Here is an 11,796-nt window from a genome sequence, read left to right as displayed (position 1 = left end):
TCCAAGGCTGGCTATGCTCAGGGCCAGCTAGCCCAGGTAGGCCTTGGACATGCCTTTCCTGGCACTAGCCCAACGAGCTGCTCAGGATTCCCCCAAAAGCTCCAGGTGACACCTCTGTGCCCTTGTTCTTGGTCATTTTACCTGGAAGTTAGTTCTTCCACCTCGCCTGGTTTATTCCTACCTTAGCTCATGTCCATGCCAGGTCAGGTAAGAGCGCCCTTCTCCATAGTACTGTGCATGTACCTCTAGCCAAAAGCACTAGTCATCCAACACTTTAACCTAATGTGCCAGGAATTAGGATTATTACACAATTACTATTGTGTGCAATAGTAATTATTGTCTTCAAAAGGTACTGTCCTCTATCAGTTTGGAAGTAGGTGGGTCCTGTCACAGCAAACTTAGAGATCACCATTTTCTTTGGGCAAGTGTGTATTTTGCTCTAATTGTAAGCAATCCTAGATATTCATGTTTTGTTTGTTTGCCTAGGAACGTTGGCTCCCCACATTTTCAAAGTAGGATGATCTTATTGGTTTGCTGGGTATGATCCCAGTTTGTATTGGTTGTTTCAGCATGATTAAGAGTGCCCTCTGTCACTCAGCATTCTCTTGGTTTTGCTGATAAATGTGGGGTGTTCTTTCTACTGAAGCTCTTCCCTCTTCCCAGCTGAAACTGGCTTCCCTTCACTGGAGTACCCCTTGCAGTCCTTGGGGCTGGGGGAGGCGGGGGAGGAGGAGGAGATTTCATCTGTAGCACAAGCACTAGATCAAGGCAATGGCCTGAGCAGAGTTCCCCAGCAAAGATTACACGAAAAGGAATTCTAAGTTATGTGATCGGACTTAGCTGGAAACGAGTTTTTTTCCTTCTCTACCCTCGCACCCAGAATTAGCTTTGACCTACAGGTCGCAGGGCAATCCCCTTGTATTTCTAAGTTTTTTTTTTAATAGCTCATTTAACAGACACTGGGTTACCTGATAAGTTATCAGTGATAGATTAAGAAGAATGGCGGCCAAGCCTGCCGCGTTAAAGAGACAGGCCAGTGTTCACAAAAGGAGTTCTCCGTTTTAAAAACATGAGTTTCCTTAATATCCTCCTGCCAGTTACTGGGTAGGAACTAAATGATGGCACAGGCTAATAGAGGAATGTCAGGGAGCAAATGGAGGACCCACGGCAGTCCTTGGATGGTCACATTGGGGCCATTTAACAAGCCGGATCTGTGCTCCTGGGTGGGATCACACAGGAGCATGGAAGTTCCTGAATATACCCGCGGCACCGAGACTTCACCTATCTCACCAAAGGCCTCTCAGCTAATTCTAGCTATTGCTCGGCCCTTACACCAATAAAGTCAAGTCTAGAAAGTAACTTGCTATCCTAAAGACAGCCCATCCCTCAACAGGACTTTTTGATTATAAACTTCAGGAAGGCAGGGGTCCCGGCTTTCTCAGCACTATATCCCAGTCCTGTCATGGTGCCTGAAGGACTTGCTTAATTAATTATTTTTAAGTATCCATTTTGTGAGCTCTAAGCCTTTGGCTCTGTTGGTGACATTGAACCCATGAGGTCTCGGTGGTCTGGCTGTGTTCTAACCCAGGTCATGGCACTGAAGTTAAGCTCTGTTTTAGTGACCTTAACAACTGCTGGCTTGGTTCACTCTGGCTGGAGTCAGGCTGCCAAGAGCCTTGTGTTGCTTTATGAGTTATAACTAATATAAAGTGGCAATTCATTATGTAAGTCCAAAGGCTTCAGGTAAATTGCAACTGTAAACAGATTAGAGCTGATTAGAGCCCTGCCATTTTATAGCTTTTAGCTCAATTGCCAACCACTCATTTAAGAAAATGTCATACTTGATTTTATGATATGCAGATACACGCACATTGACATGTCCTGTGACAGGCATACACCGTATTTGGACATGCATATATGTACACATGAGACACACAGTACAGGCATCCCACATGAACCTGGTCCCCAAGGTACAGCATCTTAATGAAGGAGACAGGAACTTAGGAATAGCTCTTCTAGAAGCAGCACATCCTCAGTACAATTCATTGGGCTGATAAGCTGTCACGAGGAGCAGGCCGGCCGGCCATAGAAGCTAAGTCTTCAAGCATGGTTCCGCCGCCAACCCTTTCTCTGCTTCATGGGTAGGAGATTTTCAGGCACTGTCAACTTAGAAGTATTTGTCTATGGTGCACTGCCCAGAGCCCTCTGATGTCAGGAGCTGTTGCCCTAGTCCCACTTTACCGAGGAGTATTGGTGTGGTTCCTACTGCCATTTCATGAGTTGTTTTCTGGGGGCCTTGGACCTCAGCAAATTGTCCTCTTTCTCATGGATTTCAGGTTGAGTTACTTGCATCGTCTTGAGATGGCAGCTTGTCTCAGTGTGCTCAGCTCCTGCACCCTATCTGTGGCCTCGTCGGCAGACCTGTGCACTTCTCTCCAGCAGGCATGTGCTCACGAATCTAAACTCTGCCTGGAAGCCTTTCTGCATTTGCCTTTCAGTAAAAGTTCAGAGTAACTTCTTCCTTGTAACTATTACACCTCTATTATATTGACATTAAATGGAAGAGGCATTCAGGATACCTCCAAAATTTAATAGGCACTATTTGGGGTATTTTGGTGCAAGCACATGAATGAAGGGATCAAATCAATGGAAATTCTTCTCTTTCTCTTATGCCCTCCTCTTCTTACAGGTAAAAGAATGTCATTGGCATCACCAAGCAATATGGGACTTCTGGTCCTATCGCTATGTATACTAGCTTATCCTCAAATGATTTTGCAAACAGTTTTGATAACTCAAATAATGTTATGTATACAGAAGTACAGTATTATATTGGTAGAGGGGAGAGAGGAGGATTGTTTTTTGTTTGGAAGAAGTGAACACTTGTCTCTGGGAAGGAATCTGTGATTTGTTAGGAACTAAGTTTAGAGAGACAGTACTGTAGGCATATCTACTTCTCCAGGTCTTTCTTTAGAAGAGGTCATAAAATGAACATATTGGAATTCTCCCCAAAGAACCTGCCACCAGACTCATTCCTAGGTGGGCTTAGGACCCAGAACCGCCGACTTAGAAACATTTTTATATAACTATATTATGACCTAGCCCACTTCAGGTACTTAGCCAAGTAAGCCTTCAGTAAATGTTTGTTGAATTAGATAGTTAGAGAAAAGTCACTACCAATATCACTGGCTAGGAGAAGTGGATAAAAGCCTGGGGCAGGGTAGGGGGCAGTTTATTCACAAGCATCAGTCTTAGGTGCTAATGGCTTGTGTATGAGCTGTCCCACTGCTGCAGTTAATCCCAAAGTACCTGGTCCAGAAATATCTTCTCCGTCTTCCAAAATGCAGAGCCTTTTGGAGTGATCGTCCCAGTTGCTATATCCTGGTAGCAGCTGAGTCTTCCAGGTTATTTTCTTCCCCCCAGGAGGGGATGAGATTCCTTCCAGATTTAGAATTCTGTGCTATGAACTATCATCTCCAAAACTGAAATAAAGCAATTCAGTCTTAAATTTGCTTTCTTGGAGGATAGGAATGATTTTCCAGTTTATGATTACTTATTTGCCATCAGCGTTCTCAGCTGAACTCAGAAAGTCAGATATGTTAGAGAAGTCTGAAAGAAATGACCAGGTCATATTTTAATACAGCATTTCTCTGGGGAGAAAATTATGAGGTGACATTTTAGTATGAGTAGTAATAGGAATATTTAACCCTAAGTCATTTCTTCCAGGTTGGAGAGAATCATTTCACTGTTCAAAGATTCCAGCTTCATGTATAGGCATCCTAAAACTGGGTAGCAATCTTCCTTAGGTGGCTCGGCCCAGCGCTCTCCATCCCTGAGGAATGCCTATCGTTTGAAAGCATCCGAAGTGTGTTATCTGGGGTTGCATAACAAAGTACCCCAAAATGTGGTTCCTTGAAACAGCAAATATCTGTGATTTCATACAGTTTCCTAGGGCCAGGAATCTGGGAGTGACTTAGCTGGATGGTTCTGCCTCAGAGTTTCTTTGGAGGTTGCAGTTAAACTGGCAGGACTGCAACCCATGAAGATTTGATTAGAACTGCAGATCATGTTTCACATGACTGTTGGCAGGAGGCTTCAGCTCCTTGCCACGTGGACTTCTTCATAGTGCTCCTCAGGACATGTCTTGCCCCAGAGTGAATGAATCAAGAAAGCAAATCAGAGAGGGAGAGAGAAAGAGAGGGAGTGAAAGTATATGGAAGCCACAGTCTTTTTATAACCTAATCTTAGAAGTGATAGCCCATCACTTTTTGCCATACTCTATATGCTAGAAGGGAGTCTCTAAATTCAGTCCACACTTAGAGAAACGAAAAGCTCCACCTCTTGAGGAGATGTGTATCAAAGAATTTTGGGGTAAATTTTAAAATTCACCACAACGGACTCTTGCCCCCACCCTCCCTTGTCAACTTTGGCCCTGAGGCAGTAGTAAAGATTAAACTATTATCCTAGGGAGAAAGTCTTTTATTTAAGGTTTCTGGTTTCTTTCCTTTGACTCTTGTTCTTAATTACGCCCTTCTGTTCTTCTCTCCCTTTCTCCATCTCAAAGAGCAGGAGGGTCCTCTGGGAGCCATTCAGGGAACCTGGAGCAGGCAGGAAGAAAGAGACAATGGCTACAGGGACCAAAAAAGCCCCAAAGTGTGTGTTTATGCATATCAAGTATATGGCTATCCTGGACATTCCTTTGGCCTTCCCAAACCACTTGCAACATCTGCCTTCACATTAGACCCACCGCAAGCCCGTGCCTGCATGCTTCTCTGTGACACATCTTCCCATTAGAGATGCACCTGAGAGTCATTGTAACCACATTTCACCTGGATTAAAGGGTTGGGAGAAGACATATACACACAATGTGATTGATTCCTTCCTTATCCTAGGCTAACCTTTCTCTAATCCCAAAGCCAAAATAAAACAAAACAAAAAACCTCATAAACCAACCCTTCTTCTGATACTTAAGGAAGAAAAGCAAATCCTCAGCGGAAAGAATATAAACTCAGAAACCCCAAAAGACTTCTATATTCTTGCCACAGCATTCCCGGGAGGGAACCTAAAGGGGCCCAATTAATATTTCTGCTTGAATAATCAGGATGTGGGAAGCCAGGGACATCCCCCGAGGGACAAGGTTGTCATAAACCATTTCAGGACGTTTCAAAATACCGGTCTGGCCCTGCCCTTTTGTCTACACAACTATTGAAAAAGCAAGAAACACTTCCAGGGCCCACTAAACTGATATGGATCACGCAGTTTTTAAGGAGAGATGCTGACTAAGAATTCCAGAGGCAGTCACCGAGGTTGGAAAGGATGGAAGACCCTTGTCCTCCTCCTCCTGTGATTCAACCATCGGGTCTCCCCTTACCAACACCCACTCCACCACCACCCTCCCTTGTCTCTGACCTGTTCTTTCTCTGCCTTTTAGCAGATTGGGAATCTCTAAGACCTGACTGAGTGCACCTCGGGAGAGACTCAGGGGTCCAGTGCCCTCAGGGCCCGTGATCCCCGGGGCCGTTGACCCGCCTTGCAAACAGTCCAAGAAAGTCCGAGAGCACCAGGTGTTTCTGTTCACTCTGGGTCTTGCCCAGCCTGGCACGGCAGGCGGCAGGGTTATTTTGCTTTCATAAGCCATATTATGTAAGATCTGGAACAGTGACGCTGAGCCAACTTAGAGGTCACAACAGAAGGGGAGGAGAAGAACAAAGAAATGGAGAGAGAATGAGGAAAGAGCAAGAAGAGAGATAGAGGAGAGAGAGAGGACAAAGGGATGGGAGGGTAGAGACAGAGGGAGACCGTTTAATTTTTACTGCCTGTTCATATGTTCTCGGTCTCCAGTGACAGCATACGCTACCTGTAAAGTTCTCCTCCCCTCATCTTAGCTGTGCCTGAGGCCTCCTTGGGTTCGCAATCTGTGGAGGATCTCGCTGAGGGCCAGCTGCCTGCAGGCGTCAGCCCGGGGCCCATTGGTGTCTCCTTTGGAGGCCGCAGCCCCTGGCGCGGTGGAGCACTGAGTGTTCTTGTGAGAACACACACACAGGGGTGACCTTGTCTCCATTCCTGAGGCTCCATCACCATGCCATGCCTGCTGGCAAGTGGGGAAGCTGCAAAGGGAGCTGGAGACCTGACACATTCTTCTTTGTTGTATTTCAGAAGCTGATAGCCCACTTCCAGGAACTTGGATAGACAGGAAGAGCAGGTGCCAAAGTTAGGGTAGAGGGCTCTGAATTTACACCCACAAAACATCATTTTGAATTAATTCAGAGCCCTCTACCCTATCTTTGGCACCTGAAGTCTATCCAGTATCTGGGAAAATACCCAATCAATGTTTTCGAATGAGTTCTTATGGAATTGAGCTGCTCATCTTTCTTCCTCTTCTACCTCTTGAGCATCTGCTTTAAAAAATTATAAACTCTACAAAAATCTATATCAGGGATGCCTGGGTGGCTCAGTCGGTTAAGCGTCTGCCTCCAGCTCAGGTCATGATCCCCGGGTCCTGGGATCGAGCCCCACATCGGGCTCACTGCTCAGTGGAGAGCCTGCTTCTCCCTCTCCCTCTGCCTGCCACTCTGACTGTGCTCTCTCTCTATCTCTCTGTCAAATAAATAAATAAAATCTTAAGAAAAAAAAAAAGTTCTCCTAGAATTTAACGCCAGTGAGAGCTGCTTAATAATTCATAGAATAAAAGGCATTTAATTTTTGGGGTGCCTGGGTGGTTCAGTCGGTTAAGCGTCTGCCTTCGGCTCAGGTCATGATCCCCGGGTCCTGGGATCGAGCCCCACATTGGGCTCCCTGCTCCGCGGGAAGCCTGCTTCTCCCTTTCCCACTCCTCCTGCTTGTGTTCCCTCTCTGTCTCTCTGACAAATAAATAAATAAAAATCTTAAAACAAAAACAAAAGCAAAAACAAACCTGTACCAGGAAGGACTTTATCTGTAAAGATAAAGATGAAGATGAAGATTTTACCCTGCATTGGTAATTACTGCATGTCAGGTGCTATTGACTCATTTCACTGTACAACAGCCCTTTGTAGCAGCCTTACTCTTATTATTCCCATTTTACAGAGAAGAAGGCTGAGGTACTGAAAGAAGAAGTGACTGGCCAAGGGCCACACACTAGTAAGAAGCGGAGTCAGGACCTGACCCCAAGCAACCTAATTCCACAGTTTGCCAGGGCTCAGTCTGTTTGCTCATCTTGAACGTGGCAGTGAGAAGTGGCCCGTGGCTGTGAGCACAGTCAGTGTGAAAGTTCTCTGAAACTTGCGCAGTGTGGCATCAAGGTACACTTCTTAGACAAGAGATACAAGAGTCACAGGTCCCTTACTCTTCGTCTTACCTTTGTTTGCGACACGGCCACAGTTTGGTTTGAGAGCTGGTGCTCTCGGTGCCTGCTCCTTTGCCTTCATGTCTCCCAGGAGGGAGCATTTCTGATGCCGATAAGGTGTCTGCCTTCCTGGCGCTTTCTTCTTCTCCCTTACAAAGTGCAATCTCCCAATGTATATCTTTATTTTAACACTGACTGGGAAGCAACCTGGCACTGGGATGGAGAGAGGAGGGGATGGAGAAAGATCCCGAAGGGAATATGTCATATCCATTTAGCTGTCTTGTGTGGTCTGAAAAGACCGAAGCGTAACAATGACGACTCTGTTGTATTCTTTATATAATTCTATTTTTATTCTTTTTTAAGATTTTTATTTATTTATTTATTTGACAGAGAGAGACAGCAAGAGAGGGAACACAGCAGGGGGAGTGGGAGGAGAAGCAGGCTTCCCACTGAGCGGGGAGCCCGATGCGGGGCTCGATCCCAAGACCCTGGAATCATGACCTGAGCCGAAGGCAGATGCTTAACGACTGAGCCACCCAGGCGCCCCTGTTGTGTTCTTCAGCAACTGCAACCAGGGGCTAAAATGACCAGATGAATGAAAAGGGAAAACCAGCAGCATGCATTTTCCACTATGATTCTCACAGTTAACTTGGTTCCTCACATCTAGGTATGAGGAGGTGGTCGTACTAGCAGACAACCTCTTGCATTCTTAGGATATCCCTAAAAGGCAGGTGGAAAGGAAGTTCAGTGAAGAAAGGAACATGGCAAGTAAGTGTGATGTCCCCGAGGTCCCTCAGAGAAATGCTTTCTAGATGTGGAAGTGGCAATTACTTTACGGCGAGTGTATTCTCTGACCATATAAATGTTGCTTTTCCAAAAAGGCAAAGGACTTATTTGCATGCTGTTTGTTTTTAATCGGCAGGGAGACATTAGTCTAAGCTAGAACTAACTTTTCACTTCCGTGCCACCTTTTCCTCAAATTTTGCAACCATATACAAGATGGTCTTCTAAAATTCCAAACTAACCAAAGAGTTCTGTGCTCCTAGCACTATTGATCTTCCCACAACTGTGGTGATGGGGACAAATTGTAAACTTTCAGAGTCGGGGACCTCACCCTAAAGCTAACTACATAGTAATCTCCAGAGGAGGGAGAGAGGAGTATATATTTGTAAGAACCATCCCAAATCGACCTCAGGAAGTACCTACTGGTTTTATTTATTTATTTTTTATTTTATTTTTTTTAAAGATTTTATTTATTTATTTATTTGAGACAGAGAGAATGAGAGAGAGAGAGAGAGAACACATGAGAGGGGGGAGGGGCAGAGGGAGAAGCAGACTCCCCGCTGAGCAGGGAGCCCGATGTGGGACTCGATCCGGGGACTCCAGGATCATGACCTGAGCCGAAGGCAGTGGCTTAACCAACTGAGCCACCCAGGCGCCCAAGTACCTACTAGTTTTAGAGGGCTGAACAAAGCCATGAGTTGGGTCTCCAAGGGCCTGAGTTCACTCTCTACCTGGCATCAGTTTACTTGAACTCAGCAAGATTAATTGTCCATTCTTGTAAAGTCAAGCTTATAATACCTCAAGCTGCACAAGGGGGTTTGTCGCTACAAAGCCTAGTCTGCTTCCACAGGCGTTGATGATTCTGGACCCTGCTTTGAACTGATTATCCTACACTAATTCCATCAAGCCCCCATCTCGATTTTTCTCAAACCAGCTGGAACTTCAAACCTTAGCCTTTATCACAGAGTCTCTCATGTCCACGCTCTGCACACATCCCCTGGTGTGGACCCATTCACTCCCCCCCTTCTCCATATCTGACCCTTCCACTGTGCTCTCTGGTACTAGTCCTAACTTATTCTCTGCATCTGCCCTCCAACTCATTGCCTTGACCAAAACCTTCAGGACAACGCTTTCCTTCTGGGCCAGTTGGATGTATGAACACAGAACTCTGGATTTGCAGATACCTCTATGTGTTCTTGGCCCCTCCTTATCTCCCACATCTCACATCCTTTCCTTTTCTGTCTCCTTCACTGGCTCCTACTCCCCTTGACTGGCTTCAACCTCTGCATTTTAGAGAGTTTCTAGGGCTCTATCCTAGACTTTTTAAATGTACATCCCCCCCAGGTAACCCTCAGCCTCTGTGCCCTAATTTTTCTCTCCTCTGGGCTCTAGACTTCTGTATCCAACTCCATACTTGATAACTCAGTTGGCTGGCTACTAGGAACCTAAAACTTAAATATAACCAATATGGAGCTTTTTATTTCAAAGCACCCTTTCCAAGACTCTTCCTCCCCATCTCTCTGGCATCATCCATTCTTGCCCCAAACCTAGTCATTAATTTTAATTCTTCCTTTTCATTCATGACGTGCTCTCTTCCAATCTTGTCCCTCAGCAAATCTGTACTTTTTATTTACAAATATATTTTGAATCCTTCCATTGTTATTCACCTCCACCATCACATTCCCAGCCCAAATCACTACATCTCTCACTTGTACTTCAACTTTAGCCTCGCAAATGGCCTCTCTCCTTCAATTCTAAGCTCCAATTAATTTACTTCCCAACAGCAACCAGAATAATCTTTCAAAAACCTAAATCAGATCATGTCCTAGCTCTTCTAAAACTTTTCAATAGTTTCCCATTGCTGTTGCAATGAAATGTGAGCTCCATTCTGCTGTCTGTTAGGCTCTGCATTGATCTGCACTCTTTCTGCTTTTCTGATTTCATTTCAGACCAGAGTGCCCTTCCTCCTTGTGTTCAGTCCTACTGTCCCACTTTCTGGTCTGTGCACACACCAAGATGGTGATCGTTGAGTGTGTTATTTCTTCAGTCAGAAAAGCATCTTCCCCATTTCCAAGCAGAGCTGTCTGATCCGCAGGGTCTCAGCTCACTGCCACCTTCCCAGAGAAGGCTTCCCTGACTGCACTCTCTAAAGCCTCACTCTGTCCTCTCATTATTCCATCATGTCAGTCTTAGGGTTTCTTTCATCATAAGTATCGTAGTTGGCATAACATTACCGATCTATTGTACCAATCTACCAAGCTAATCTATTTGTGCATTCATTATCTGTATTCCTTGCAATAATAAGTATTATTCAGTTATATTCAATATGAGGTACTAGAAAGATTTGGGGATGTGGAATTTGATGGAAGATTAATTGTTGGTCCCATTATTTAACTATTTTGTGATATTGCGATTTACTTTCTCTCTCTGTGCCTTATTTTTCTCATCAGTAGAATGGGATTAACAGAGCATTAAAAGGTTATTGTTAGGATTAACGATACAACATCCATAAAGTGCTAAGCAGAGTTTTTCCTGCTACTACATATTGGTCATGGTATTTCTAAAGATGCTCACTTTCCTATAATTGCAGCCCAAGTAAAATCTTTTAAGAATTATTTAAGATGTCTTCATATAAATGTCCCATTTTTATGATATGAATCAAGGAAATGCTGTGGGCACCTTCATCACACAAACCAGTAGAATCAACGTGAGTAGAATGGCCATCATCCTCAGAGACCAGGGAAGGAAAGCAAAGCTTCCTGGGTCCACATGGTGAAACATTGCCCCCCAGATAAGCCCAGGAGATTCAGCAGAGACAAGGTAATGTTTTCATGTAGCTCTCTGCCTGCTCTGGGCTATGAGGCTCAGAGATAAGGCTGGCCATTGGAGCCTAGGTTGTTTAGTGATTTGTCCAAAAGTTTGGATTGCTTTCTTTACTCCTAGGAGCTAAGCTAGGTAGAGACACTATCCCTTCTATTTCATCTAAATTCTGACTTTTTCCCACCTCTTTTAGACCATGTCTATGTGGAAGGTAACTTTTGCATAAAAGTAAAAATAAACACTAGACTTAAAACCAGAAGTCCTGGGTCTGGGCACTGGTTCTGTCAGATACAGCATAGAAAGAGAATCTGGACCTTTCTGGCAGGTTGGAATCACTGGCAGTCTTGCAGACATTGCTAGTGGAAGTATGAATTAGGACATCCTTTTGAGAGGGCAGTTTGGCAGTTTAAATCATTATTTCCAATGCACATATCCTTTGGACACCCAGCATTCTCTTTCTAGGAATGTACATGCTTGCATATGTGCCTAAAGACATGTACAGGAAGGATCATTGCCCCATTGTTTATGTTAGCAAACTATTGGAACCAATTGGTTAGAAAAATATGGTCCATCCATATATATTATGCACTTGTTAACAAGAATGAAGGAGGTCTATTTGTACGGATAGGGAAATAGGAGCTATATTGTTAAGTGAAAAAGCAAGGTGCAAAAGAGCATACCGTATTCTACCATTTGTGTGTGTGTGCATGGAACATACACACTCACAGACACACAAACTTATACGTTTATATTTATAGACTATTCCTGGAAAAACTTACAAGTACTGATGGTAGTGACTTAACTCGAGGCAGGGGTAGGAAAGAATTGCTTTTGGTTGTTTTTCCCCACAGTTTGGGGTTTAAAAAAAATCA

At 44.4% G+C, this 11,796-nt stretch overlaps 1 long non-coding RNA gene across 1 annotated transcript in view; it reads left to right on the top strand.

Annotated features, from left to right (window-relative positions):
* Positions 1 to 6,293: 6,293 nt before the first annotated feature.
* The window catches only part of LOC135364720 (uncharacterized), a 44,986-nt gene continuing 39,483 nt past the window's right edge, over positions 6,294 to 11,796 (top strand). Inside the window, exons 1-2 of the long non-coding RNA XR_010412298.1 lie at positions 6,294 to 7,277; positions 7,712 to 7,988. This is a non-coding gene — a long non-coding RNA (uncharacterized LOC135364720). The remainder of the gene's footprint in view (positions 7,278 to 7,711; positions 7,989 to 11,796) is intronic.

The sequence above is a fragment of the Mirounga angustirostris genome, unplaced genomic scaffold, assembly GCF_029215605.1.
Source record: "Mirounga angustirostris isolate CCGP_5_RB_7025 unplaced genomic scaffold, mMirAng1.0.hap1 SCAF_6, whole genome shotgun sequence".
NCBI classification, from domain to species: Eukaryota; Metazoa; Chordata; class Mammalia; order Carnivora; family Phocidae; genus Mirounga; species Mirounga angustirostris.
The sequence above is the reverse complement of the archived record's forward strand: the minus strand, read 5'-3'. Positions and strand labels throughout refer to the sequence as shown.